General features: G+C 47.7%; 1 long non-coding RNA gene across 2 annotated transcripts; it reads left to right on the top strand.

Moving 5' to 3' along the window:
• The first annotated feature begins 1,484 nt into the window (after window positions 1-1,484).
• LOC109283443 (uncharacterized) lies at window positions 1,485-20,514 on the top strand. 2 transcript variants are annotated; one of them, XR_002090597.2, is made up of 4 exons: window positions 1,485-1,763; window positions 5,701-5,801; window positions 19,882-20,042; window positions 20,312-20,514. It is a non-coding gene; the product is annotated as an uncharacterized LOC109283443 (long non-coding RNA). The 2 variants fall into 2 exon arrangements; XR_002090598.2 differs by lacking the exon at window positions 5,701-5,801.
• Window positions 20,515-25,065: the final 4,551 nt, after the last annotated feature.

Below are 25,065 nucleotides of genomic sequence, written 5' to 3'. Positions count from 1 at the left end.
CTAAGTCATTACTTACGCAACTCAGGCATTTTTTTGGACCCAATACAACAGCGGAACCAGTTGCTGCTCTACGCTAGTTTTGCCTATTCATTAGGATTTGCAGTTGCTGGAAGCATGAATGAACAGGTCCTGTTACCTCCTTGCCTTGGCAGTACTCAGTCTGAATAGCCATTTGGGTTTAAGGCAGCATGAGTCAGGCATCAAAATGAAGCAATGAACACATGATTCCCACAACCTGCCCTTGGAATCAGTTCCACTGACCTGAACAGAGTCTGTTATGCCAACATAACCCTGGCATCATTCAGATGGGGTCACTGGAGTGATTCCAAACTTCCAGAAGAGTAGACAAGATCAGAATCCAGCCCCAGATGGTGGTTTTGAAATCAGAACAATAAAAAAGCTTCAGGCTTCCTGGAGCCTACTCTGTACTACAGCGTCAACTAGATTTAAAATGAAGTACCAATTTAAATGCTAGCTACAGTTTGGGGGAAGCATGGCTTCATATCAATAGGCCTTACGGCAAATATCTTGTAAGCTTCCCAAACCAGGGCATCGGGGGGAGACTGCAAGTGTTCTGCACAGATCACAGTGCCTCACACCATACTAACCTAGCCCATGGTGTGCTTTATGCCAGCGGTTCTCAACCCATGGGTTGTGACCCAAAAGTGGGTCACAAGAATATATCAAAAGGGTTGTGAACAAACTTTTAAAATGGATTTTCCTTTGAAGGAGAAAAAAAGTGGGAAAACGTGGCTTTTCCCTTGCAGGCTGGCAGAGGTCCAGCCTGCGAGGTGCTGCTCGGGCCCCCTCTTCCCTGTGCTCCACAAATGAGGTGGGTAAGGGTGGGGGGGCAGTGGGTTAGGACTGGCTACTGATGTTTACAAATGGGTCCTGGTAGAAAAAAGTTTGAGAACCACTACTTTATGCCATACCATTCCTGTGGTGCTACCTGCTTGTCCTGCAGATGTGTAAGTAACACCTGGTTGGCTCACTCACTCAGGGGCGACGCGTGGGGGGTGCATGCGGGTGCATGTGCACCCCCTGAGCGTGGCAGTGCACCCCCTACAACAAAGTGCTGCCGACACTGTCAGCGGTGCCTGCAGGCAGTTGCCACTTACCACCCTGCTGCTGGTGCTGGCTGTGGGTGGTCACTGACCCTTGGCTGGCACTCACCACGTCCACTCCCTACCACCACCGTCTGCGGGAGCTCCCCACTCACCACCACTGCACTCCCACTGCTCCCAACACGCTCCCACTGCCTCTGTGCCCCCCACAGCTGCCGGGGGCATGAGTCATTCATGCACTCACTAAATACCTAATAGTTGCAGGTCACGCATTTTCTGACTAATTTATACCTAATATGTAACCTATTACTTACATTACTAATGAATTTGGTCTTAGGTTTTGTGCTGCTTATAAAATGATGTGCAAAACTATACAATTATACAAATAGGTCTTAGTGCTGTGCTTGTCTGTAACTTTAACATTTGGAACAGATTTACCTGCATGCTACAGGTTGCTAAACTCAGTTTAGCCAGCCAGTTAGAGTGAATTTATCGTATCTTTGGTGTACCTTGGATCATTGGAGCAACACAAAAGGGTCAGACTTCATCAGTAAATTTGACCCTCTCGGCAAATTTCAGAGAGGAACCTTAAAAACATGTGCATACTTTTGTACAAGACAAGTTTGTGGCACTCCTCCAGTGCTGCAAATACAGAGTAGATCATTGAAGGCACCTGGGTCACACCAGATTTACACCCAAGTAAGTGAAATTATATTTGTTTATCCTGGAAGCTGCAGGTGTTAAAGATGGAGAGTGAAGTACTGTTTCTTTTGAAGGTACAAAATGTGAAAGGGAGTTCTTCGGCCATCTCCACCTCACATACTCCACCCACCTACTCACACGCACACACACACACAAATGTATGGGCATGTTAAACTCTTTTACACACACACACACCCACATCTGGACAGGTTAAAATCTTTTACACACACACACACACACACACATGTATGGGCATGTTAAAATCTTTTACACACACACACACACACACACACACAAATGTATGGGCAGGTTAAAATCTTTTTCTCACACACATCCGGGCATGTTAAAATTTTTTCACACACACACAAATGTCTGGGCATGTTAAAAATATTTCACACGCACAGACACACAAATCTGGGCATATTAAAAATCTCTCTCACACACGCACATGCACGCACACACAACTGAATGTCTGGGCATGTTATAATCTTTTTCACATGGCTTAGAGTTTACTGGTGTCAGAGGTGGGAGTGTCTCAGAGCAGCTGTTTGGCTCATTAGCTCCCAGACATGGAGAACATTTGTCCTGGGAACAGTATTTATAATCTTCATGGACAAAGGAGTGCCAACATCTTTCAAAATGAGGTTTGTACGCTGAGTTTCCTCTAATGCATACCCCACTGTCTATGGTTCCCAGCAGAGCCCTTTGTCTAGTCAAGACTTCAGGGAACCGTAAGGCTAGGGACAGAAGTTACACACAAACCGGTTTAAGTGATGAGAAACTGGTTTAAACCTGTAACAGAACAGAAGTTCAGTGCACATAAACCAGTTTCAAAATGGCTGAAACTGGTTTAAGCTAAACCTGGCTGAATGTAGTATCAGACTTACCTGATTTAGATCAAACCAGTTTATGGAACTTCTGTCCCAGACCCCTTTCTGGTTCAAGTTAAATCAGAGTCCTCCAGCATTTTGCAGTCCTGGGCTGGGTTGTGCTGTCTGCTCCAGAGTAGGGCTGGCCCCGCCCCTCTGTTCCCTAGCTGGAGTAGTGAGGGCAGGCTCACTGCCCCCCCGCCACCCACAGCTAACCCCTGCTGGGTCTGGGGCCAGGGAGAGGAGTTAAATTTCCCTTCCCCAAGCTGCCCTGCCCTGCTTGCTTAGTGCTGGCTGCAACTATGGACTACAAATCCCAAAGACACTTGGAAGCAGGAAGAGGAATTGATGAACAACACTGCAGAGTCCTGCTGTTGTGAGTCTGGACTGCAAATCCCAGAGACCTTGGGGGCAGTGGGAAGAGGAAGCGAACACACAGCCCATGCTGGCTACATGCTAGAGAGCCATGCTGTAGCGCCCCCCCCCCCCCCCAGCTTCTGGCTTGAGCCACTGCAGGCACATGGCTGCATTTCCTGAATCAAAAGTGAATGTCTGTTCATTTGCCTATTGGTTCAATCTTTGCCACTTAGACTAACCTGCAAAGACTGAATGAATTCTGCCTTGGGCTTTTTGACTGTCTGTACTTAGCCTAAGAGACAACACAGTTCTCAGGTTTATGGCCCAGGTTTTGTTCTCAGGCTATTCCTGGGGACATTGGGGCATTTTCCTTGATGCCCTGCACACACATCTCCGGGTGGAGCATCACTGGGCAGTAGCCACCGGCACTCTAGCAGAGTTCGAGTGTTGGTGGGTGCTGTCTGGCATGCTCTGCTTGGTGTCCCCCCAGGGACACTTGTTTTGGCCCTATGACCTTCACATGCACTTCCTGTTTTTTCATTTGTTGTCCCCCATAATTAGTTGATTTTAAGGACCTTGGCCGCCCAGCAGTGGCGGCCCACGTATTTTTAGTGGGCTAGGCCCATGGGCCTTTTTAATCAAATAGATCGGTTCTCAGGCTAGTGTAAATGAGAAGTTACTCTTCCTTTTGATCTCTGGAACTAGCTTGCTGTAAAACCGACATATCAGTAAAAGAAAAAAGAACCAGTCCCTGACTCTTATTTGTGGAAAGAAAGCATATGTGCAAGTGCACATGAGTTTGTGCACACTTCTGTGCATGGATGCCCACAGACTCCAGGTTGCATCCACATGCATCCAGGTGTATGGGGCCGCGGGGGTGTCACTTGATGTTTATTTAAACAAAGCCCTTATTCCACAACAAGCTATAGCTCAGATGTATCTACAAGAACTTATGAGCCAATCTATGCTGCTCAAAGCATTCAGATGTGGTGACCTGAGGTGACAGCTCAGAGAAGAAAAGGATTTTCCAGAGAATCAGTTATTCTGTTGGACATCTTCAAGACTTGGGTGTTTAAAAATATGTACGGACCAAAGGAGAAACAGTGTCAGACAAACTTCCCTTCCTTGTGACAAGGTATTTAGTGGAATTTGCAGATCTGTTGGAATCCGACAGGCCATGCTGTGAGCACTTCTGCTACAGCCTTAAACTTGCAACCTCTCAGCTATCCACCATGTGCGGTAGCACCCACACTACCCCACCCCCATCAAAGAAACTGATAAGTAATTATCAGGAGATCCTCTGGCAGGTTTTACAGCATCACAGGGTTTCTTAAGAAGCTTTACCCAGTGTCTGAGAACACAGTTATTCCTTTCCCTGGAGAAAAGCCCCAGCTATTTAACATTCCACTCTTCCAGGTGCCTAGTGCATCTCCAAATAGCTGATTACTGCATCAATCTTTCACAGGAACATAACCCAATCATATTCCTTTTACCTGAGGATCTCAAAGCACCAAAAACAAATGAAGATGATCCTCTTTCTCATTGTACTGGTGGGGAAACAAAGCAGTGAGGCAACATGCTTGCGCTTACATGGCAAATCAATGACAGCTCTTAAGGCAGGTTGGATCCACAACCTTAATTTTCAAAAGCAACTAGTAATTTTAGGTGCCTCTGTTTTTGCGATACCTTACAGGGGTCTGATTTATAGAAACTGCTGGACTGCCATCTTGTGAAAAAAATCACAAGCACGTGAAAGTGCCTCACACTGAGCACAGACAAAATGTAGGACATAAAATGACAACATTGCTTTTGAAAATTCACCCCAGGGTTTCCTGTCCCTGGCTCTCTTTCACTTAAGCATGTGATTATTAGGGATCCTGGTTTTCTCTGATAAAAAAAAATCCATAAAATCTACATTTTTCCATGATTGCAACAAAACATCACTATATATTATTTGGATTGATATGGCATTTTGTTTTAATCACAGAAAAATGTGGGTTTTGGGGGGTTAATTAGAGAATTTTGGCTTTTTTTATCAGAGAAAGCCAGGATCCCTGGGGATTATAACTAGACTAAAGTCTTGGTCATCCTTTAAACACACACCAGTATATTGTAAATCAGAGGAAAGGCCACTGAGGGCAATGGAGCTGCACTGGTAACAAATGAGTGTAGAATAAATGCCATGAAATAACTTCTGTGGAGTAGGTTTGATTTCCAGCCCTACAATCTCATCTTCCTCTAGTTTTACCCTGGTTTCACACCGCAGTAACTCCATTGCTTTCACTCTGGATTTCTACTGCTGGAAGAGATGAGCCATGGCCCCAGCCGGCAGTGACACCTCTGAACTAGCAGTGATTGGGTTTGATCGAAATTATAGGCAATGCTGTTCTTTTAGCCAGAAGGATGCAGGCTGCAACAAGGTACATTGCTGCTAGCAAGGATGGTAAAGTAAGGAGAAAAAAACCTTAAGGCTTTTGTAAAAATAGAAAAATACCCAGGAGGCCATGAAAAGTGAAGCCAAAGAAGTCACTGGTGTCTGCTTATTGGAGCTGCTGGGGCCCATATGCAGAACTGCTTATGTTGACAATCAACACCTGTCAACGACATCCTTCCCCAGGTGTTCCCCTACAGGAAGCTCCATGACACCCACTGATTCACAGGTGTTTTATGTGACTCCATGCACAAAATATTTGCCATGTCTATTCCAGGCTTCTTGAACCACAAAACATGCACTTTCAACTGAGGGTCAAAAACACCTTCTTGGGCAGTGAACAAAGTGATCCACAAATGAGCCACCAGGAGGACATGGGTAAGGCTGCCTGAATGCAACTTGGGTTGGGATGGGTGTGCTGGAGGGAAAAAGGGAAGGTTTCCACTTCACTTGCACGTGGAGTGTGATGCCTGCAAGTCCGTGCTGTCAGCCTCCAAAATCCCCCTGTATGTGAAGGGGAAGGTGGACCCCTCCTCTGGGCTCCATCCCCCACGGACATGGAAAGGGGAAAGAAAGGAAAGGGAAAAGGCCCAGGAAGGTTAAAAGCTAATAGTGGTGCCAGGACAAGCTGGAACTAAAAAGACAGAAAGTACTGCAGGTGCCATTTGCACTTACTTTTGGGTCCCTCTCTATAGACAAAGCAACACAAGGAGGGTGGGCCAGTGATTAGGAAATTAGATTTGGGAGACCTGGATTGAATTCCCTGCTCTGCTACAGATGCTGTACATGACCCCGGGTGAGACACTTAATCCTTCTGTACCTCAGTTCCCTAACTGAACAAAGGGAGAAATGGCACTGCCCCACCTCACAAGGTTGAGGATAAATGCACTAAAATTGTTAAGTGCTCGGCTGCAGTGGGGGCCACGTAAGCACCTGAGTGTCAGTGAGAGTTACAGTGTACTCTCCTTATGTAGAGGGGTGTAACTAGGGTAGGGAGACTGGAGCAGCTGCCCAGGGCATCAGCTTGGGAAGGGTGGAAACAAAAAAGCTGCAGCCACAGCCATGCAATCATGCCAGTGGTAGCAACTGGAAGCCACCCCTGCCCCTGTGTGTAGCAGCTGCCTTGGGCGCCCAGCTGCCCTTCAGGTTACAATCCCCTGCATAATACAATGCTAGGCCCAATTTTCTTTGTCCCTTACTTACATCATAACAAACACCAGTTATCTGTAGACTGGGAAGTGCATCTACTGCTTAAGTGCACAGCATCTTTCAGCCTCACTGGACATTTTGTAGTGTGATTTTATTCCATTTAACTACATATGTACTTGCAGCAGAAGAGGTGAAGGGAAGCATTAGTTAAAAGGTATCTACTAGAAGCATTGAAAAGGATGGAAGCTACTCAGGTTTATGGCTGCTATTGGATTCCTTGAAAATGAGGGATGCTGGGCAGTTTCAGGACCATTACATACCCCTGATTTTCAGGGTTCCTGCTACCAGCTGTGAACCTGACTAGCTCTTCAAATTTTCAAGGCTTCTTAATTGCAGCCATAAAACTATAAGAAACCTTGACTCTGTCCCATCATTTTCAAGTTTGGCAGCTAGTAATACCACAGCACTGTTTACAGTAAACCGGGTTAAGAGCACACTCTGGGAAAGTGTTGTTGCCCAAGGATTAAGAAAGTTTTCAGAGAAATTAAGCTTTTATTTTAATTTTAATGTTAAACTAAATTGTTTACAGAGCCAAGCTTTTGTGGAGATAAAAAGTTAGGCTGAATAAGACGCCTAGGCATGAAACTGCGGAAGAAAGTGTTAGGGTTTTACAATGTGAGAAGGCCAAAGACTGATTTGAGGTTTCATTCATAAATATTTAAAAAAAAAACAAAACAGAGAAGATGTTTCAGCATAACTTGTTCCCCCTCTTTTGTGGCCCAAGGTACAACATGGGATCTTTTAAAATTTTCTTTTTCTCTGTTTTATCACTGATAAACACTGATGCATATGACTAGTCTTACTATGATAGACCAAGTAGCTTATGTAATCATATACTGGTGTAAAAGGGGTGTTATTTTGTGACTGAGAGCTCTGATGTGAAGTGCCTCTTGGCATGCTGTTGGAGTTCATTCTTACCTGCATGCGGCTTGAACTACTCGACAGCCTGCATTTTCTTAAGGTGATGTATTACTCTCTTTGATTTGTTATTCTCCAATTTCGCAAAATCATAGAATCATAGAAAATGAGGGTTGGAAGGGACCTCAGGAGGTCACATCTAGTCCAACCCCCTGCTCAAAGCAAGACCAGCCCCAACTAGATCATTTAAGCCAGGGCTTTGTTGAGCCAGGTCTTAAAAACCTCCAAAGATGGATATTCCATCACCTTTCTAGGTAACCTGTTCCAGTGCTTCACCACCCTCCTAGTGAGAAAGTTTTTCCTAATATCCAACCTAAACCTCCCTTGCTGCAACTTGAGCCCATTGCTCCTTGTTCTGTCATCTGCCACCGCTGAGAACAGTTCAGCTCCATCCACCTTGTAATCACCCTTCAGGTAGTTATAGGGCTGCTATCAAATCCCCTCTCCATCTTCTCTTCTGCCAATTAAATAAGCCCAGTTCCCTCAGCCTCTCCTCATCAGTCATGTGCCCCAGCCCCCAAACCATTTTCATTGTCCTCCACTGGACCGTCTCCAATTTGTCCACATCTTTTCTACAGTAGAAGCCCCAAAACTGGACGCAATACTCCAGATGTGGCCTCACCAGTGCAGAGTAGAGGGGAATAATTACTTTGCTTGATCTGCTACCAATACTCCTACCAATACAGCCCAGGATGCTGTTAGGCTTCTTGGTAACAAGTGCGCACTGCTGACTCATATCCAGCTTATTGTCTTCTATAACCCACAGGTCCTTCTCTGCAGAGCTGCTGCTTAGCCAGTTGGTCCCAAGTCTGTAGCAGTGCAGGGGATTATTCTGTCATAAGTGAGGACTTTGCACTTGTCCTTGTTGAACCTCATGAGATTTTTTTTAGCCCAATCCTCCAATTTGTCAAGGTCACTCTGAATCCAAGCCCTACCCTCCAACCTATCTACTACTCCCCCCAGGCTGGTGTCATCTGCAAACTCGCTTAGGGTGCAGTCCATCCCACCTTCCAGATTGTTAATGGAGATATTAAACAAAACTGATCCCAAGACCAACTCCTGAGGCACTCCACTTGATACTGCCCACCAACCAGATATTGAGCCATTGATTACTACTCACTGAGCCCGACAATCCAGCCAGCTTTCTATCCACCATATAGTCCATTCATCCAATCCATACTTCCTCAGCTTGCTCGCAAGAATGTGATGGAAGACCATATCAAAAGCCTTGCTAAAGTTTCTAAGGAGAATAAGGAATTCTAACTTAGCATTAAAAGTTGTCTAATAAAAATTCTCATGACTTATTCTGCTTTTAGCATTGCTGTTTTAAATCTTTCTGGGTTTGAAAAATAAGTTACATCTGTGCCAAAGTCTAGTCAAATCCAGTAAGAGAACAATTGTGTAAATACTTAATTAAAATAGATGGGAAAAATAACTGAAATGGGAACAATGGAGACCTTTCTCCAGTCCCAAGACTATCCACTTAAACACAGTTCACTGAAGTTCCCAAGTTTTTAGGGATTTATACTTTATGCAGCATTTTGATTTTATCACATGACAATCATTTGCCTGTTTCTAATAGGGAGGATATTGTCCGCAACTGTAGATATGGAGAAGATAGCACTTTTCCCTGGACCAAGGTCCCTTGGAATGGTTTAATCCCTTGCCCCATTTAGAATTTGCAAGGCTGGGCAATAGGAGGAGGGAGGGGAATTTTTAAATCCAAGACTTGCTTTTATTTTCTATCACTCCACTGACTGATTGATAGCAACATACAGAATTGAGCGTAGCATGATGCGCTTTCAACAGAGCTCTGCCAAGACATCACAGTCTCAGGGCACCACACCTCCTCATCTATATAGAGGAGACCGGCCTCTTGCTTTACAGTTCTGTTTGTGAATACAGATCCAAGGTCGTGTCTCCTTGCTATACACACATGTACACCCAAGTCACTGCATCTAAACAAGGCCATCGCACTCCTGCTATTCCAGTCAAGGTCATTTCATGCCTCTGTCACTGAGAGTCAACTCTGAGCCACTGAGAAACCGTGCCAAAAAAGTAAATTTATGATGCAGCAAAAAGGATGAACAGCCTCTGAACCTTCATCAGATGCAAGGTGGACCTATCTCTTACTCTGTCTTGATGACCACTCCTCTGATTATGCTCAGCCAACACACTCCTGTCTCTCTCTCCCTGTATCGTCTCTCTCATACGGCACCTGGAAGTTTTCACCGGGGATTCTGGTGAAACTCCTGCCATGTAACATGCTGACCTTTCAATCTGAGCTACTCACTCCTTTCACAGTTTTGGAGAAACAAAGTAGACAGCAGATGAGTACTGTGCGCTGATTGATACTGTATATATAGCATGTTCCATCCTTCAGGCACTTTGCAAAGGTTAAGCACTAAACCACATAAACAATGGTGAAATGGGTCCATATCCAAAGGCTGCTTTATTTTGGAGGACAGTGAAGTACAGAGAAAGGGAGTGACTGGCTTGAGGCCACACAGAAAGCCTGCAGCAGAGCCAAGAATAGACTGCAGATCTGCTCACTCGCATTAGACAGTGCTTCTTCATTGATACTGATAAAACAGATCTCCTTGTGAATTAAGCGAACAAAGAGGGCCCTTTTTGCACTCCAGTATGATGCTATGTGTTTCCCTGCTGTCAGTGATTATCCATGGGATTCCCAACAAGGCCCTGCAGTCACTGCCAACATCTGTCTCGGGGCTTCTCCGGGGGCTGTGGACAGGCTGTTTTTAGCCTCTGTTTATTTGAACTAGCTAGCAGCCTGCCAGCATGCTCTCCCCCATGCACGTATACACTGCCTTGCCATGGACCTGGGGGACTTCCATCCTACACAGGCTACGTCGTGAGCTCTGGCTTTGCAGGAGGCCATTCCTCCCATTTCCCTGGAGTCAGCAGATTAAAGTGATGCTGAAATAAGATAAAAGATTTTACTCTGAACCTGCAGAACAGAGGCATTGCTATATCAGATCAGATGAAAGTCCAACAGGCTCAAGAAACATGCCTCCAGCCATAATCTGCCCACAATGCATTGGAACCCTTTCTCTTCTCCCTCCCCCTCCCTAGACATGCCTGGACCCTGTGGGTGCATCTACACAAGATGCTTTATTGCACATTAGACTAATCTAATGCACAGTAAAGCATCACCATCTACACATGCGCAGCAATTACTGCACAGTAGATTAGTCTAACATGTCATTTTCTAGTACCTGTAGATACAGGTACTAGAAATCAGTGTATTAAACTAATGCACCGAAGCACTTGTGTAGATGCTGACCAGGAGCAAATTGCTCCCAGTCAGTTTAGGCAGCAGTGCCCCACAGGGGGCAGGGAGAGTTGTCCTGGCTCTGTGGGATGCTGCCTCCCAGCCACGTGGAGATCAGGATGCATTTCAACATGTCCCAATCTCCATGTGGATGAGATAGCTGTCCCCACTGCCAAGCAGCCATGTGGAGATCGGGACAGGTCCCAATCTCCACATGGCTGGGAGGCAGCTGCCAGGCAGCCAGGACAGCTCTCTCAGCCACATGGAAATCAGGATCAGCTTCCATGTCCCATGCCAGCCTAGGGCTGGCACCCTGGGGAGCCTTGAGCTCCTCCTGGCTGCTGCAGGGGGACAGAGCAGGGCAGGAGCTGCCCTGAACTGAGCTGTTCCCATTGGGAGCAAATTTGTTCCTGACAGGCGCGTGTTTGGATGTGTGTGGGGCCATAGTTTAATGTGCCTGAATTTTCTGTGCAAAAAATTCAGGTGCATTAATTGCACACGTAGACACACTCTGTGCAAAGCTTGCTGCATTTAACCAGAGCAGGATCCCTTTCCACAAAGGCAAGAGATCAGGAGAAGACTGGCCTCTTGCTTTACAGTTCTCTTTGTGAATACAGATTCAAGGTGTAGGATGAAGGGCATTGTTCCAGCTTGAATGTAAGCCTAAATTTTCCCATGGAGTAATGAGAGGGTCCAGATCCAGGGATCTCAAAGCCATTTTGAAAAGTCCAAAGGGTTTTGCACTACTACTGATATGAGGACTCGAGACACATTTCTATCCCATGTGCATCATAGTATAAAGCAGATAGTAGATTCTCCAGTAAAGTACTTCTAAGTGAAATCTTAGTTCTGGAGAAGTGCTGGATTGACAGAGCTGGAGATGGACAAAATAGGGAATCCCACTCATCTTATGTACAGTGGCATAAGAGGGGAGAGGCACTGCTGGATCTGGTTCTGGCCAAAGGGGATGATCTGGTGAGTGATTTGAGGATCAACGGGAAGCTCAGTGACAGCGACCATGAACTGATCACTGTCCAACACAGGGCGGGCAAATCTCTAAGTAAAACAGAAATCCTCAATTTTGGGAAGGCTGACTTTCACAAAATCAGGAGACTGGTCAGTCAGGCACTAAGAGACCATGGCCCCTCAGAAAGGGGAGTCCATGAGGAATGGTTGTTCCTTAAGAGCATAATCCTCGAAGCGCAAGGAAAGTTCATTGCATCCTGCAGGAAACGCAGTCAGCCGGCTGGGGAACCCCCTTGGCTCAACAGGGAACTTTTGAACCTCTTGAAACTAAAAAGAGAAGCCTGCACCAGATGGAAAACGGGAGTCATTACCAAGGAGGATTACACAGCACTAGCCCGCACCTGTAGAGAACAGACCAGAAAAGCCAAGGCAGAAACCGAACTCAGGCTAGCCACAGGAATCAAGGACAACAAAAAGTCCTTCAGATACATGGGAAGTCAGAGAAAGAACAAAGGTAACACTGGACCCCTGCTAAATCAAATGGGGCAGCTGACAGCTCATGCTCAGGAAAATGCCAATCTCCTAAATGATTACTTTGCATCCATCTTCAACCTGTCCAAGGGGGTCACCCTGTTGGATAGGACACAAAGTATCCATGGGGTGGGATATGGGCACATAATTGATGTCGATTAAGTGAGGAAACACCTTGAGATACTCGACATCCATAAGTCTGTGGGCCCAGACAAAATGTACCCGAGAGTCCTGAAGGAGCTGGTGGACATCATAGCGTGCCCTATGGCAAACATATATGAGAACTCGAGGCACTCAGGAGAGGTACCAGAAGACTGGAAAAGAGCCAACATGGTCCCAATCTTCAAAAAAGAAAGGAGGAAAGACCCAGGGAATTACAGTCTGACATTCATCCCTGGAAAGATCCTGGAAAAAATCATCAAAGGTTCCATCCGCAACAGGCTAACGGAAGGGAACTTTCTGAGAGCCAGCCAGCAAGACTTTGTTGCTGGACCCAACCTCATCTCTTTCTATGACCAGGTGACACATTGCCTGGACAAGGGACTGATGTCATATATGTGGATTTCAGGAAAGCCTTTGACTTGATCTCCCATGATGTCCTCATGGTTAAGCTGGGGAACTGCAGCGTTGACCTTCGCACAATCCGAGGGCTGGGGAACTGGCTCCAGGGTCGGACCCAAAGAGTATTAGTTGACAGGAGCAAATCAGCATGACACAAGGCAATCAGTGGTGTCCCTCAGGGCTCAGTACTCAGGTCAGTACTCTTCAACATCTTCATTAATTATCAGGATTTGGGCGTCAAATGTGGACTGGCAAAGTTCACGGATGACACTAAACTATGGGTGAAGGCGGTCACACTAGAGGACAGGCTGGGGATACAAGCTGACCAGGACAGGCTCACAAGGTGGGCAGACCAAAACCTGATGGCATTCAACATAGAAAAGTGCAGGGTGCTCCACCTTGGGAGGAAAAAACCAGCATCATACTTATAGGCTCGGCAGTGCAACACTTGCTAGCACCATGACTGAAAGAGACTTGGGGGTCTTGATTGACCACAAGATGAACATGAGCCACCAATGTGATGCTGTAACCAGCAAGGCAAACCAAACTCTGTCATGCATCCACCGATGCATCTCAAGCAAAACCAGGGACGTCATCCTCCCACTTTACTCAGCCTTAGTGAGGTTGCACCTGGAGTGCTGCATCCAGTTTTGGACCCCCCCAATTCAGGAAGGACATGCATAAGCTTGAGAAATTTCAAAGGAGAGCCACCCACATGATCAAAGGCCAAGAGAGCAAGCCTCACAAGGAGAGGCTGAGGGACATGGGACTCTTCAGCCTGCAGAAGAGAAGGCTCAGGGGGGACACAGCGGCAGCCTATAAGTATATAAGGATGTACATCTGGATCTTGGAGAACAGTTGTTCACCAGAGCCCCCCAAGTGATAACAAGGCTTCTGGAAGGTTGATTTAGACTAGACATAAGGAAAAACTTCTTTACAATCCAAGTGTCCAGGGTCTGGAACAGGCTCCCCACGGAGGTGGTGCCAGCACCTACTCTGGGCTCCTTCAAAAAACATGTGGATGTTTGTCTTCCTGGGATCATTTGACCCCAGCGGACTTCCTGCCTATGGGAGCGGGGCTGGACTCAATGATCTCGCGAGGTCCCTTCCAGCCCCTATTGTCTATGAAATCTATTAAATCTATGGAAACAGGTGTCATTCCAAGGAAAAACTAAAATTATCAGAAAGTAAATCCCATGTAGAATCTGTACCGGCTGGAGCAGCTTCCTCACAGTATCATCATTATGCTTCAAGCTTGTTCTGGAAGGTCTCCTTGCATAGGCTACTTTAATCTCTAGGGGCCATTCAACCCTTGGCTTCTCCCCTGAGGCTATGAAAGAAACCACTTAGTGATACATAAGATGACTGAAAGGCATAATCACTTGCCCTTCTGGAAGCTGGGCTGAAAACAAAGCCTGTGTTCATTTCTGCAGAGCTCAGTCTAGCATCCTTCAAACCTGGGAGGGACCGTAGGGAAAGGTCAGAGCTACCAGTTTACTGGCACCTGTTGTTTTGGGGCACTGACTCATCCCAAGAGCATGTGGGAAGCTCGGGCTGGTGGATCTTTAGTTTTGCCTTTTGCCCTCCCTGTTCTATGGACAAGCTGGAAGTACAGCTGCTAGGAGTAGGGCTTCCCATCTTGTCTGGGAAGATTGGGTGTCTTCAGGGGAGCAGATCATTTTTCCACATCTGCAGGCACTAGTTTTCTGCTTCCCCCATCAGAGAAAGAAAACTCAGGGGACCTGTTTCTGGGTTTTCTGAGCACTTGCAAGCTCTTTTTAACTCTCACACCTACATTTCTCCATTGATTTTAATTAAGTTGCTCCGCATTTGTACTGGTGTAACACACAAAAGGTTCCACTTATGTGGTACAACATTTCCACTTATGTCAAGATGTTTCTCTTGCAGCTGTTCATTTTAATTTCCTATGAGATGCCTCATCTAGAAATGAAAGAACATCCCAGATCCTTAACTGATAAATTCAACTATGTGACACTTCAAACTCATCACTTCAAATAATGGGCGAGGATAATTTGACTCTCACCATAAGGTCCATGGGCTCCATGGCTTCTTGGGTACAGCCCACAAGCATGCAGCCCCTACAGGTGTAGCCCATGGGGCATTTAACCCCCAGCCACTTAGAAGCTGGACAGTCCTCATCTAAAGCAGGAGGCCGAGATTAATCCCATCTCAGACAATTACATACTATTTGGCCTTGGCCAAGCCACTATCTTTCTGTGCCCCAATTTTCTCTAGATGTAAAACGGAGGATAACACCAGCCTGTTAGATGCCTGGAGAGCCTCAGCTGAAAGCCAAAATATAGTCACAAAATATTCTTCCTTTCCAACAAAATTAATTCATAGTGATTAAAAAAAAATCAGTCTCTTCATTGTTGCCAGCTGGCTTTGCATTCCTGAATGGACCATGCCAAGAGGTAACCATCATTAAATGCACTATAAAAAGCCTTATTTTTCCAGTGCATTTAACAGCAGAAGTCAGAAATCTGGTTCCCATTATTCTCCTTGAGCAATGGTGGGGAGTTTCTGGCTGAGGTAGATGGGCTTGTTCTGTTGAAAAGTAATGGAGTGGCAAGGGGGGATGGTTGAAGTGTGGTAGATTGAGTTTATTTTGCAAGACAAGATCCATTGCCTTTGTAAGAGACATCCCACAACAGAAAAGGCAGGGCGGAAATCTTTAACTGATTGTATAATGGGCACATCAGGGCTGGAGACATCCCTTGGCACAGTTTGGTCTCCGTATGACCCTTTTCAGAGGAAGACAAATGCAAGGCTGGCTGGGAGCTTCTTCCCTGGGGAGAGGAAGCGAATGCTAGGCTCTCTGCAAAGAGGACAAAAAAGGACACGCAGAAACACACCTAGGAGATTCAAGGCGCCTCCTCTTTTTTCTTTGAGTAGAAGAGTGAGGAAAATAAGCAAAAGCAGAATTTGCCCCAACAGTGCGAATGCACGCAGAGCAAAGGTGGCACCCGGCAATGGGCTGATGATGACCATTAGATAGATGGACTGGGGTAACACCTGATATTGCCTGGTGCTGTATACTGAACTAGAGATACTGTATGATGTGTACTGAATGGTCTAACCCATCTGAATCACAGTTGGCATTGATAGCAGACATCATATTTACAAAGCTCTTTGCAAACTAAATAATAAATGCTCCACTCTCCCCTGGGAACACGTGAAGATTGTTCTCTTCTTTTTGCAGATGGAGAAATTGAGGCACAAAGCAGTTGATTGTCCAAGGATTCAGTGACAGTGCTACACTTGGCACATAGAAGGGCCTGCCTCCTAGCCCATGCTCCCTCCACTGGATGATGCTTCCCCTCTATGGTGGGGCAATTAATCTGTTGTGGGGCCTCAGCCACCTTCATGCTGAGTGTCAGCTAGTCCAGGGTCTAGGCTCCTGTCACAAGGCCTGCTCCATTTCCACTGAAAGGTCTGACTGCTGGAAATGCTGGTTATATGTGGACACAGTAAGCTGGGGGCTGTTAGGGATCATTTGTTGTCACAAGCTTGTCCCATAGCCCATATCACCAGAAGAACCAATAAACCCCTGACTATCTGGTAGGGGACTTAGCCACCCCCATAAGCACAAGGTAGTGGTGATGCAACTACATCGCTTCATACCAAGAGAGAAAGCGTTGTGTCCTAAACTCATATTGGTGACTACCTCAGCAAGCTGGCTATTCTAAAGCATGCTCTAGGTCAGGGGTAGGCAATGTTTTTTGGCCAGAGTGCTGAAAAAACCACAATGTCTACCTTGGAAGGTCCGGAGTGCCGACATGCCGGGGCCCAGAGCAGCTGTTTGCAGCCTCCCAGCTGCAGCCAGCCCACGGAGCCCATCTGCTTGCAGCAGGGCTTGCAGCCGCCTGCTGGGAGCAGCCTGGGCTCCATGGCTGGCAGCAGTGTGCCGACCAAAATGGCCTTGCATGCCATGCTCGGCATGTGTGCTGGGGGTTGCTGACCCCTGTTCTAGGTCAATGTTATAACCCTAAATCTTACACCACTTGGGCAGGATTGGGGACCATAATGATCAATCCATGGAGATGAGGCCTGACCTTTGAGAAACACAGGAGTGCTGTAGGCCTTGTGCTGGTGGTTCAAACACTGGCAACGTTCCCAGTCAACAAGGCACTGCAAGGGCAGGGCATGCTCAGGGGTTTCTGGATTGAAGTGACCAACTAAGAGCACAATAAAGGTTAGATGAGATGTCAGAAGGGAAGCCTGACTATGAGTTGAGCTCAGAGGGAAGCCACATTTGCTCTCCCATGTTTTATGAAATTAGAAAGGGGTTTTTGTTATTTCCTTAAGGAACCCACACCTCTGATCTCCCCAGCCACCTCCACAAAGCACTGGGGTACCGCACTGCATGAGGGGGCAAAAAGATGAGTAAGGAAGCATCTGCCTCACCCACTTCATAATGGGCTTTGGTGAATTCATCAGGTATAGAGCACCAGGTGGACCTGCTCTGCTTAGGGGCAAGGGTGCTCTTCCTAGGAAATACAAGTTGTTCAGATCCAGCTTGGCCTTGTGAGACTCACTCCCTGATATCAGTATTGTTCTACATGACAATCACCACCACTTATAAGGTTAGGGAAGTTACAAGACAAATATATTCTTAGTTCTGACACTTGGCAGGGGGGACAGTCAATCATGTGCTAAGCATAAACTTCAACAGCAGAGAAAACAAAAAGGCCTGGGTCCATATACATACTTTCACAGAAAAAAGTTGCTTGCTATACAGATGGCATGCTTCCTAGTAAACTTGTATGACACAAGACTCGCACACTCAAGTTTTCTTTTAACTCATTCCTCCCTTTCAAATATGAAGACAGCACTGAAAACTTCCAACAATGGCCTTCTGAATTCAATAAAGAGTTCATCACCCCCTGGGGGGAGGTGGGGGGAAACAAAGAACAGATTTTCCTCCAGAGGCTGGATTGTGTACACATGCCTGTGTATCCTGCTCTCTATCAGGGCCAAGTTTCGGTCTGGGATCCTCATGACCCACAGGCCAGCCACAAGAGAGCTTCCCTGGCCAGTGCTGAGTCTGGAGTTTCTCTGCACATCTCACAGAGGTCACAGGAGGTCTCAGAGCCTGTCCAACTCCAACCGTGAGAACCGTCCAGAGGCTGAAATCCCCATTTGACTTCTAGTTCATTTTGAAGGCAGGTGGGGCCTTAGCCCGTGAACCCTTCTTAGGGCTGTTTCTGGCCTGCTTTAAACCTGCTGGTGCTTTAAAGAAAGCCAACATGAAGGTCTGACAAGACCTGTCCAGTTCAGTATGAAAAACTAACTTGTTTAACAGACATAAACCCTGATAATTTAACTATTGCCATTTAATAATTTTTCAATACCCAGCCTAAAATCCAGAAAAGGCCCATAGGAAGCCAGCAGCCTTTGGCCCACTCTTGGCCCCGGGCACTGTCCCGTGCACCGATAGCCCCTGCCTCATTCAGGGGGTGGAGACCCAAGCTGCCATGTGCAGCACTATGGTCTCGGTCCTCTCCCAGACCCTCCATGCACCGATCCATGCACCAGGTACTCTGCCTCATGCATGCAGCTCCGGGGTCTCAGTCTGCTCCCGGACCCTCTGTGCACTGATCTGTGCACCGTGGTTGTGCTCCCTCACAGTGGGGCTGGAGACCAGGGCCATCCATGGGAGAGGGGGGGGAATCGGGGTGACCACCCCAGGCCCCGGCACTTTGAGGGGCCCCATGGAGCCGGGCAAAGCAGCCATGGTGACTCTGCACAGCTGCCAGCTTCACATCCAGTCGCTTGGCACCTCCCCCGCCGCCACCAAATCCACTGCCGAATCTGGTGCGTCCAGCTGCTCAGCACCTCCCCCCCTCACCAAATCCACCACCAGCTTCCTTGCATCCGGGAGCGGGGCCCCACCCCAGGCTGATTTGCCCCAAGCCCCGCACCCTACTTGGGTCGTCTCTGCTGGAGACAGCCACATGCCACTCCCCATCCAGCAAGGGCATTTTCTGGGCACTTCTGGGGCAACTGCTCCACCCCGCTGATCAGCTCAACCAGCTCTTCTTAGCCCTCTTTGCTGTCCATCATCAAAGCTGCCTGTGTGCCAGGCACTGTATTTTTATCCCCTTTGGAGGCTCTGCCCCAGATTGAAAATGGACCAATCAGAGAGTCGGGGGTAGTCCCCTCTCTGGTCCATCTCTTCACCTCACCCCTGAGTAGGGGCAGGGCAAGCCTCTCCCCTTCCATCACCTGACTGGTGGGGAGGGGGAAATTCCCCACCAATCACTTCAAACCTCTCCACACACTTAATGCATGCTAAGCACGCAGAAAGCTCTCTAAAGCCCTAATCAAACAGAAATTCCTAACTGAACAGACGTTCACAGCACATAGAGCATTTTATAAAAGGTAGATCCCATTCTAAATTAACCCTGGCTGGATGTGGTATCAGACTAAAGCAGTTTACATTAGAGCACTTTATTGAATGTCTGTACTACATCCCATCCCGAGTTAAGGTAAGCCACATTCCCCCAGTATCCCAGGGGCCCCTCACTGGGCAGCCTGCTAGCCTCGGCTAGTGCTTATCTGCTTGGTAACTGTGGGTCGGGGAGGCAAATGGAGCCTCTCTGCCACACGGACCCAGCCTGGCCTGTGAGACCCATGCCTGAAAACTTGGGGGGTGGAAGGGAAATCAGTGTAGCAGAGGCTCTGTTCCCCCAGCTGCAGCCAGGAGCAGCCATTCCAGGAGCTGTGGTGTGTGAGAGGGGTAGTGGGGACAGAGACCCTGTGCCACATGGGCCCCACCACAGCTTGGAGGAAGACCAGGGGGACAAACATTCAGAGTAGCAGCAGAAAGGCATCAACCATAGCAACACCTGCAAGGACAGGAGTGGGAGAGAAAAAAAAAAGATGCTAGTGGAGGGAACATCAAAGGGTATTTACATCCATCTCCCTACTCCACCTCCTTGCTCCTTTCTCCAACAGGCACGTGAAAATTTGATGAATCTGACTGGTCTCCGTCTGCCTGCCCAAAAGCCCTACAGACACACCAACTGTTGGGTCTAAGCTGCACTTCGGCTCCATCTGTTCCAGCAGGAGGTCAAAGGAGCGAAAAGGGGTTGGTCCAGCTGCCCTGGGGAAAGATGGTGAGTCAGGGGGTCCTTGAGAAGAGGGGGTGGAAGTCTGCTCCTAGAGAAGCCAAGCATCTAGCAGAGGACTGCCGCCACATCCTGGATCCTGCAGACCTGCCCCTTCCAAGAATAGCTTCCCCATAAGTTCCTCCCATCCTCCTCTTTTGGGCTGACCCTGCCACCTAGTGAATGCCCACAGCACTGCAGGCTTGACCCTGCCAGATCAGCCCGCAGGCAGGCACGAGAGATGCTGACTAATGCAAAAAGACCCGTTCTTTCCCCAGGGAAGCTGGAAGCCTGTGCCCAAATCTCAGGACAGCACCTGGAGCAGCCATAGTGGACTCAGCTGGGTGGTACATAACAAGCCCAGGGGACCAGAACTGCAATGTGCTGCTGGAACTGATGGAGCTCTCCTTTAGTGTGTCAATGGGGGCCAGTGCACAGCCGTGCCAGGGTGAGGATGCAGGATAAAATGGACTAAAAGTGCTGCCGAGAGTGCCTCAATGTTCTTTGCAAGCCTGGATTCATTAACTGGCCTAAGCCTGCCCATGAGAGACAACACAACCTAGTCCTGACATTTATGTATCTAAATTCTCAAGGCTAGTCTAGCCTGCCTGTGTAATGATTAGCAGTGAATTAACAGGTTTAGCATTACATCACCCTTTGAAACACAGGAATGGCTTTTATTCATTCCAGTCTGACCCAGTCAGCCAGCACCACTCTTTCCGGAGGCCCGTGAACTTCTCTGGGCACTGGAGATCGCATTATACAGATGCTCACTGCAAGGAGCCCTGCTGTAAACATAGGGCTGGAGAGCTCTGTCCACAACCTGTGTGCATCTGCATGTGCCCTCCCCAAACACTCCCATTCCTGCCTGACAAGGGGCACCCGCAGACTGTAGCCCTCAACCATCTTACGGTCTGATGACTGTAGAACTGGCTCCGGGGTCAGACCCAAAGTGTATTGGTTGATGGGAGCAAACCAACTTGACACAAGGTGACTGATGGTGTCCCTCAGGGCTCAGTGCTTGGGCCAATACTCTTCAACATCATTAATTATCTGGATTTGAGCATCAGATGCAGACTGGCAAAGTTCACGGATGACACTAGACTATAGGGAAAGGTGGTCACACTGAAAGATAGACTGGGGATACAGGCTGATCTGGACAGGCTCACAAGGTGGGTGGATCAAAACCTGATGGCATTTAATGCAGAGAAATGCTTGGTGCTTTACCTTGGGAGGAAAAAACCAGCATCATACTTATAGGCTCAGCAGTGCTATACTCGCTAGCACCATGATTGAAAGAGATTTGGGGGTCACGATTGACCACAAGATGAACATGAGCCACCAATGTGATGCTGTAGCCAGCAAGGCAAACCAAACTCTGTCATGCATCCACTGACGCATCTCAAGCAAAACCAGGGACGTCATCCTCCCACTTTACGCAGCCTTAGTGAGGCCGCAGCTGGAGTGCTGTGTCAAGTTTTGAACCCCGCAATTCAAGAAGGACATGCATAAGCTTGAGAAATTTCAAAGGAGAGCCACCCACATGATCAAAGGCCAAGAGAGCAAGCCTCACGAGGAGAGGCTGAGGGACACGAGGCTTTTCAGTCTGGAGAAGAGAAGGCTCAGTGGGGACTGAGCCTTACAAGAAACAACAGACACAAGCTAGTGGAGGGTAGTTTCAGGCTAGACATTAGGAAGCACTATTTCACTGTCAGGGCAGCTAGGACCTGGAACCAACTTCCAAAAGAAGTGGTGCTGGCTCCTATCCTGGGGGTCTTTAAAAGGAGGCTAGACAAACATCTGGCCGGTGTCATTTGACCCCAGTATTCTTTCCTGCCATGGCAGGGGGTCGGACTAGATGATCTCCTCAGGTCTCTTCCGATCCTACCAACTATGAAACTATGACTTGGTAGCAACCTAAGTATATAAGGGGGGCACACCAAGATCTGGGAAAACAGTTGTTCACCAGGGCTCCCCAAGGGGTAACAAAATCTAATGGCCACAAATTTCTGGAAGGCCGATTTAGACTGGACATAAGGAAAAACTTCTTTACAGTTCGAGTGTCCAGGGTCTGGAACAGACTCCCCGCAGAGGTGGTGCCAGCACCTACTCTGGATTTCAAAAGGCGTTTGGATGCTTATCTTGCTGGGATCATTTGACCCCAGCAGACTGTCTGCCTATGGCAGGGGGCTGGACTCGATGATCTCGGGGGGGTCCCTTCCAGCTCTAATGTCTATGAAATCAGTGAAATCTGGGTTAGGACTGAGGGGCATCAGTGGGGCTGGGAGGGGTAAGGGGCTGCAGGTCAGGAGGGGGTTGTGGGGCAGGAGTGGTGTTCCATTCCGACTTGCATTTCAACAGAACAGCGTTTTGTTTTGAATTTCGTTTCGACTTTAAACCGCTGTTCCGTTTCGTTTCCTCGAAAAACTGTTCTGCTGTTTCGATGTTTTACCCACAGGCTATAATGGGGAAGCTCAAAACAACCTATAACTTTGTCATTTCTGGCCTGATTTGGATGAAACTTGCAGAAATAGTAGCCCCTTCTGAGGGGATAAAGCCTGCCAAGTTTCAAGGAGATAGGTGCAGGGGTTTCAGGGAAACTGCACCTCAATTCTTGAAAGCAAAAAACTCATGTCACATGTGTGTGTTAAGCCACAGCTGGGTCAAAACTGCAGGCATGCTAGCCCCTGCTGAGGCAACAAAGCCTGCCAAGTTTCAAGGAGACAGGTGCAAGGGCTTGGGGAAAACTGTACCTCAAGCTGTGGACAAGCAAAACTGATGCCATGGGTGACACTGTGCATGTTAAGGCACAGCGGGGTGACAGCTGCAGGGATGGTGGCCCCTGCTGCGGCCATGAAGCGTGCCAGCTGTCAAGGAGATAAATGCAGGGGTTCTGGGGCCCTGCACCTCTAGCTGCTGACAAGCAAAACTCATGACATGTGTGGGTGACACTGTGTGTGTTAAGGTGTGCCCTCACTCACTTGCAGGGCAGTTCAAACAATGCTGCCTTTTATTCAGTTTTTCCATTCCTTCCCCCAGAGCACTGGAAGGGACCTCAGGGAAGGATGACAGTCACTGGCCAGCTACAGAGTCAATAACAAGCGTACTCCTTCCACCCACTTCCCCCTCCCTCTTACTTTAGTTGCTGCTTCCCTGCAGGTAAGCCCAGCTTGAGCTTCAAAACTCGAAGAGTTTTGAAATTTTTGAACTGCTTTGACTTGTCTTGTTTTGTTCCAAGGCTGGTTTCGAGGCTCTCCATTTCATTTTGATTTTGCTGTTTTGAGCTCAAAACAAGTCAAAACAGCATCAAAACAAAACTGTCGGTGAAATTTCACACAGCCCTACTAGATTGCTTCTCTCACTGGCGTCGGAGAGGCTGCCCCATAAGTCTGAGAGCTCAGAGGAGCACTTGCCGTCTGGTGCTCAGGACCCCAGTGGACAGGGATGGTTCCCCAATGTTTCCCATTCCTGGGTTTCTTGGGGAGCCAGGTTCCAGGCTCCCACAACTTGTAGACAATAAGCTTGGCCAGATCTCCTGCTGGAACTGAGCCTGTGATTGTTCTTTAAGACAAGATCAGTGTTGAGATCTCCTGGCTGCAGCTTTGCTGGCACCGCAGTTCCTGAGACTTCGGCAGTAGTAACACATCAATAGCATCCAACAAGGACAACAGCAATGACATCATTGTGTTGTCTGGGGTTATCAAGTGGACCCAACCAACTGGCAAACTGCCCTCTCCTAGGGTCACTAGCTGTGATGGCAGAGAATCACAAGCTAGGGAAACCCTTTCTCCCTCCCTTAGTTTCCCTGGAGTTCAGTGAATGATGGACAAGCTGGGTAATGGAGAAGGCAGTCCATATGAGCTTAAGAGTGGGGAACTTGGGTAGGGATTCCACAAGTTCTGACAGAAGTAGCAGCTTTGAAAAATAGCAGAGGTAAAAATGCCAAATGCTGCAGGCAACAGGGATGGCTCTCCGATGGCTGAAGCAACATTTTCCAAAGTTAGCACAGCAGGTGAGAAGGAAAGGAAAGGAGTCAGAAGAAACAATGCAGGCAGTGGAGCACTGGGAATCTCCAGCTGACACACAAGAAGTTACACATGCAAGAGCAGAGCACACAGCTAGAAACAACAGTTGAAAATGAGAGGCATTTTCTCCTTCTGTTCCTCCCTTTCAAGGTTGTTTTTTGCCTCCTTTTCTTCTGTTACTGCTGGGGGGGGAGGGGGGGATAGTTTTTGTGGCTGCTTCTCTTCCTTTGGTTTTCATGGCTAGGTTTCAGTAGGCTTGGAGCCACTCTTTAAAAGAGGTGTCCCATCTCTCCACATAGGTTGCAGCGCTTGCTTCTGGTAGTCTTGCAGCTGCTGGGCAGCCAGTCTCCAAAATGCCAGATGCTCTTCCTGGTGCTTTTGGTTTTCAAATTTGATATCTCTAATTTTTTTTTCCCAAAAATATGTATTTACACACATACACACTTCTCTGCCAACATGTCTTGTGACTGATACGGTTCACCTGACAGTCCAAACCACACCACTGAAGTTGCACCATTCTCATTCCCACTACAATAACTGCACCATGCACCCATGCTCCTGCGTATGCAGCACCATCATCTTTCCTCATCACAATTACACAAGCCTGTTATACCATCAAAGTCCCATTACAATAGCCATACCTACACAACCACATGTCCATCACCGTATCTTCTACCCATTACAATCATGCCCTCTACCTCCCCCTTCCCTTTCCACCCCCACCCCTGTGACTTCTGTTTCCTTCCCCAATCCTCAGTCTGCATTGTCGTTGTCCTCTTCTTCCCCATTGTCCTTGTCATCATCACGGTCCTCATCTTCTTCCTCATCATCATTGTCACCATCTTCTCTGGGAAGCCTGTTCTTGAACAGTCTGTGCCAGTCTCTTCTCTTCCATATGATTTCTGCCATCTCCTCCCCATTGTCTTCCGCTGACTTTTTGTAGTACAACTGCATCTTAGCCCAATTTTGACAAAGTCCTCAACTGAGGTCTGTGTGTTTCTACATGA

This window comes from Alligator mississippiensis, chromosome 6 (assembly GCF_030867095.1).
Source record: "Alligator mississippiensis isolate rAllMis1 chromosome 6, rAllMis1, whole genome shotgun sequence".
Classification (NCBI taxonomy): domain Eukaryota; kingdom Metazoa; phylum Chordata; order Crocodylia; family Alligatoridae; genus Alligator; species Alligator mississippiensis.
This window is presented reverse-complemented; position numbering and strand designations above follow the sequence as displayed.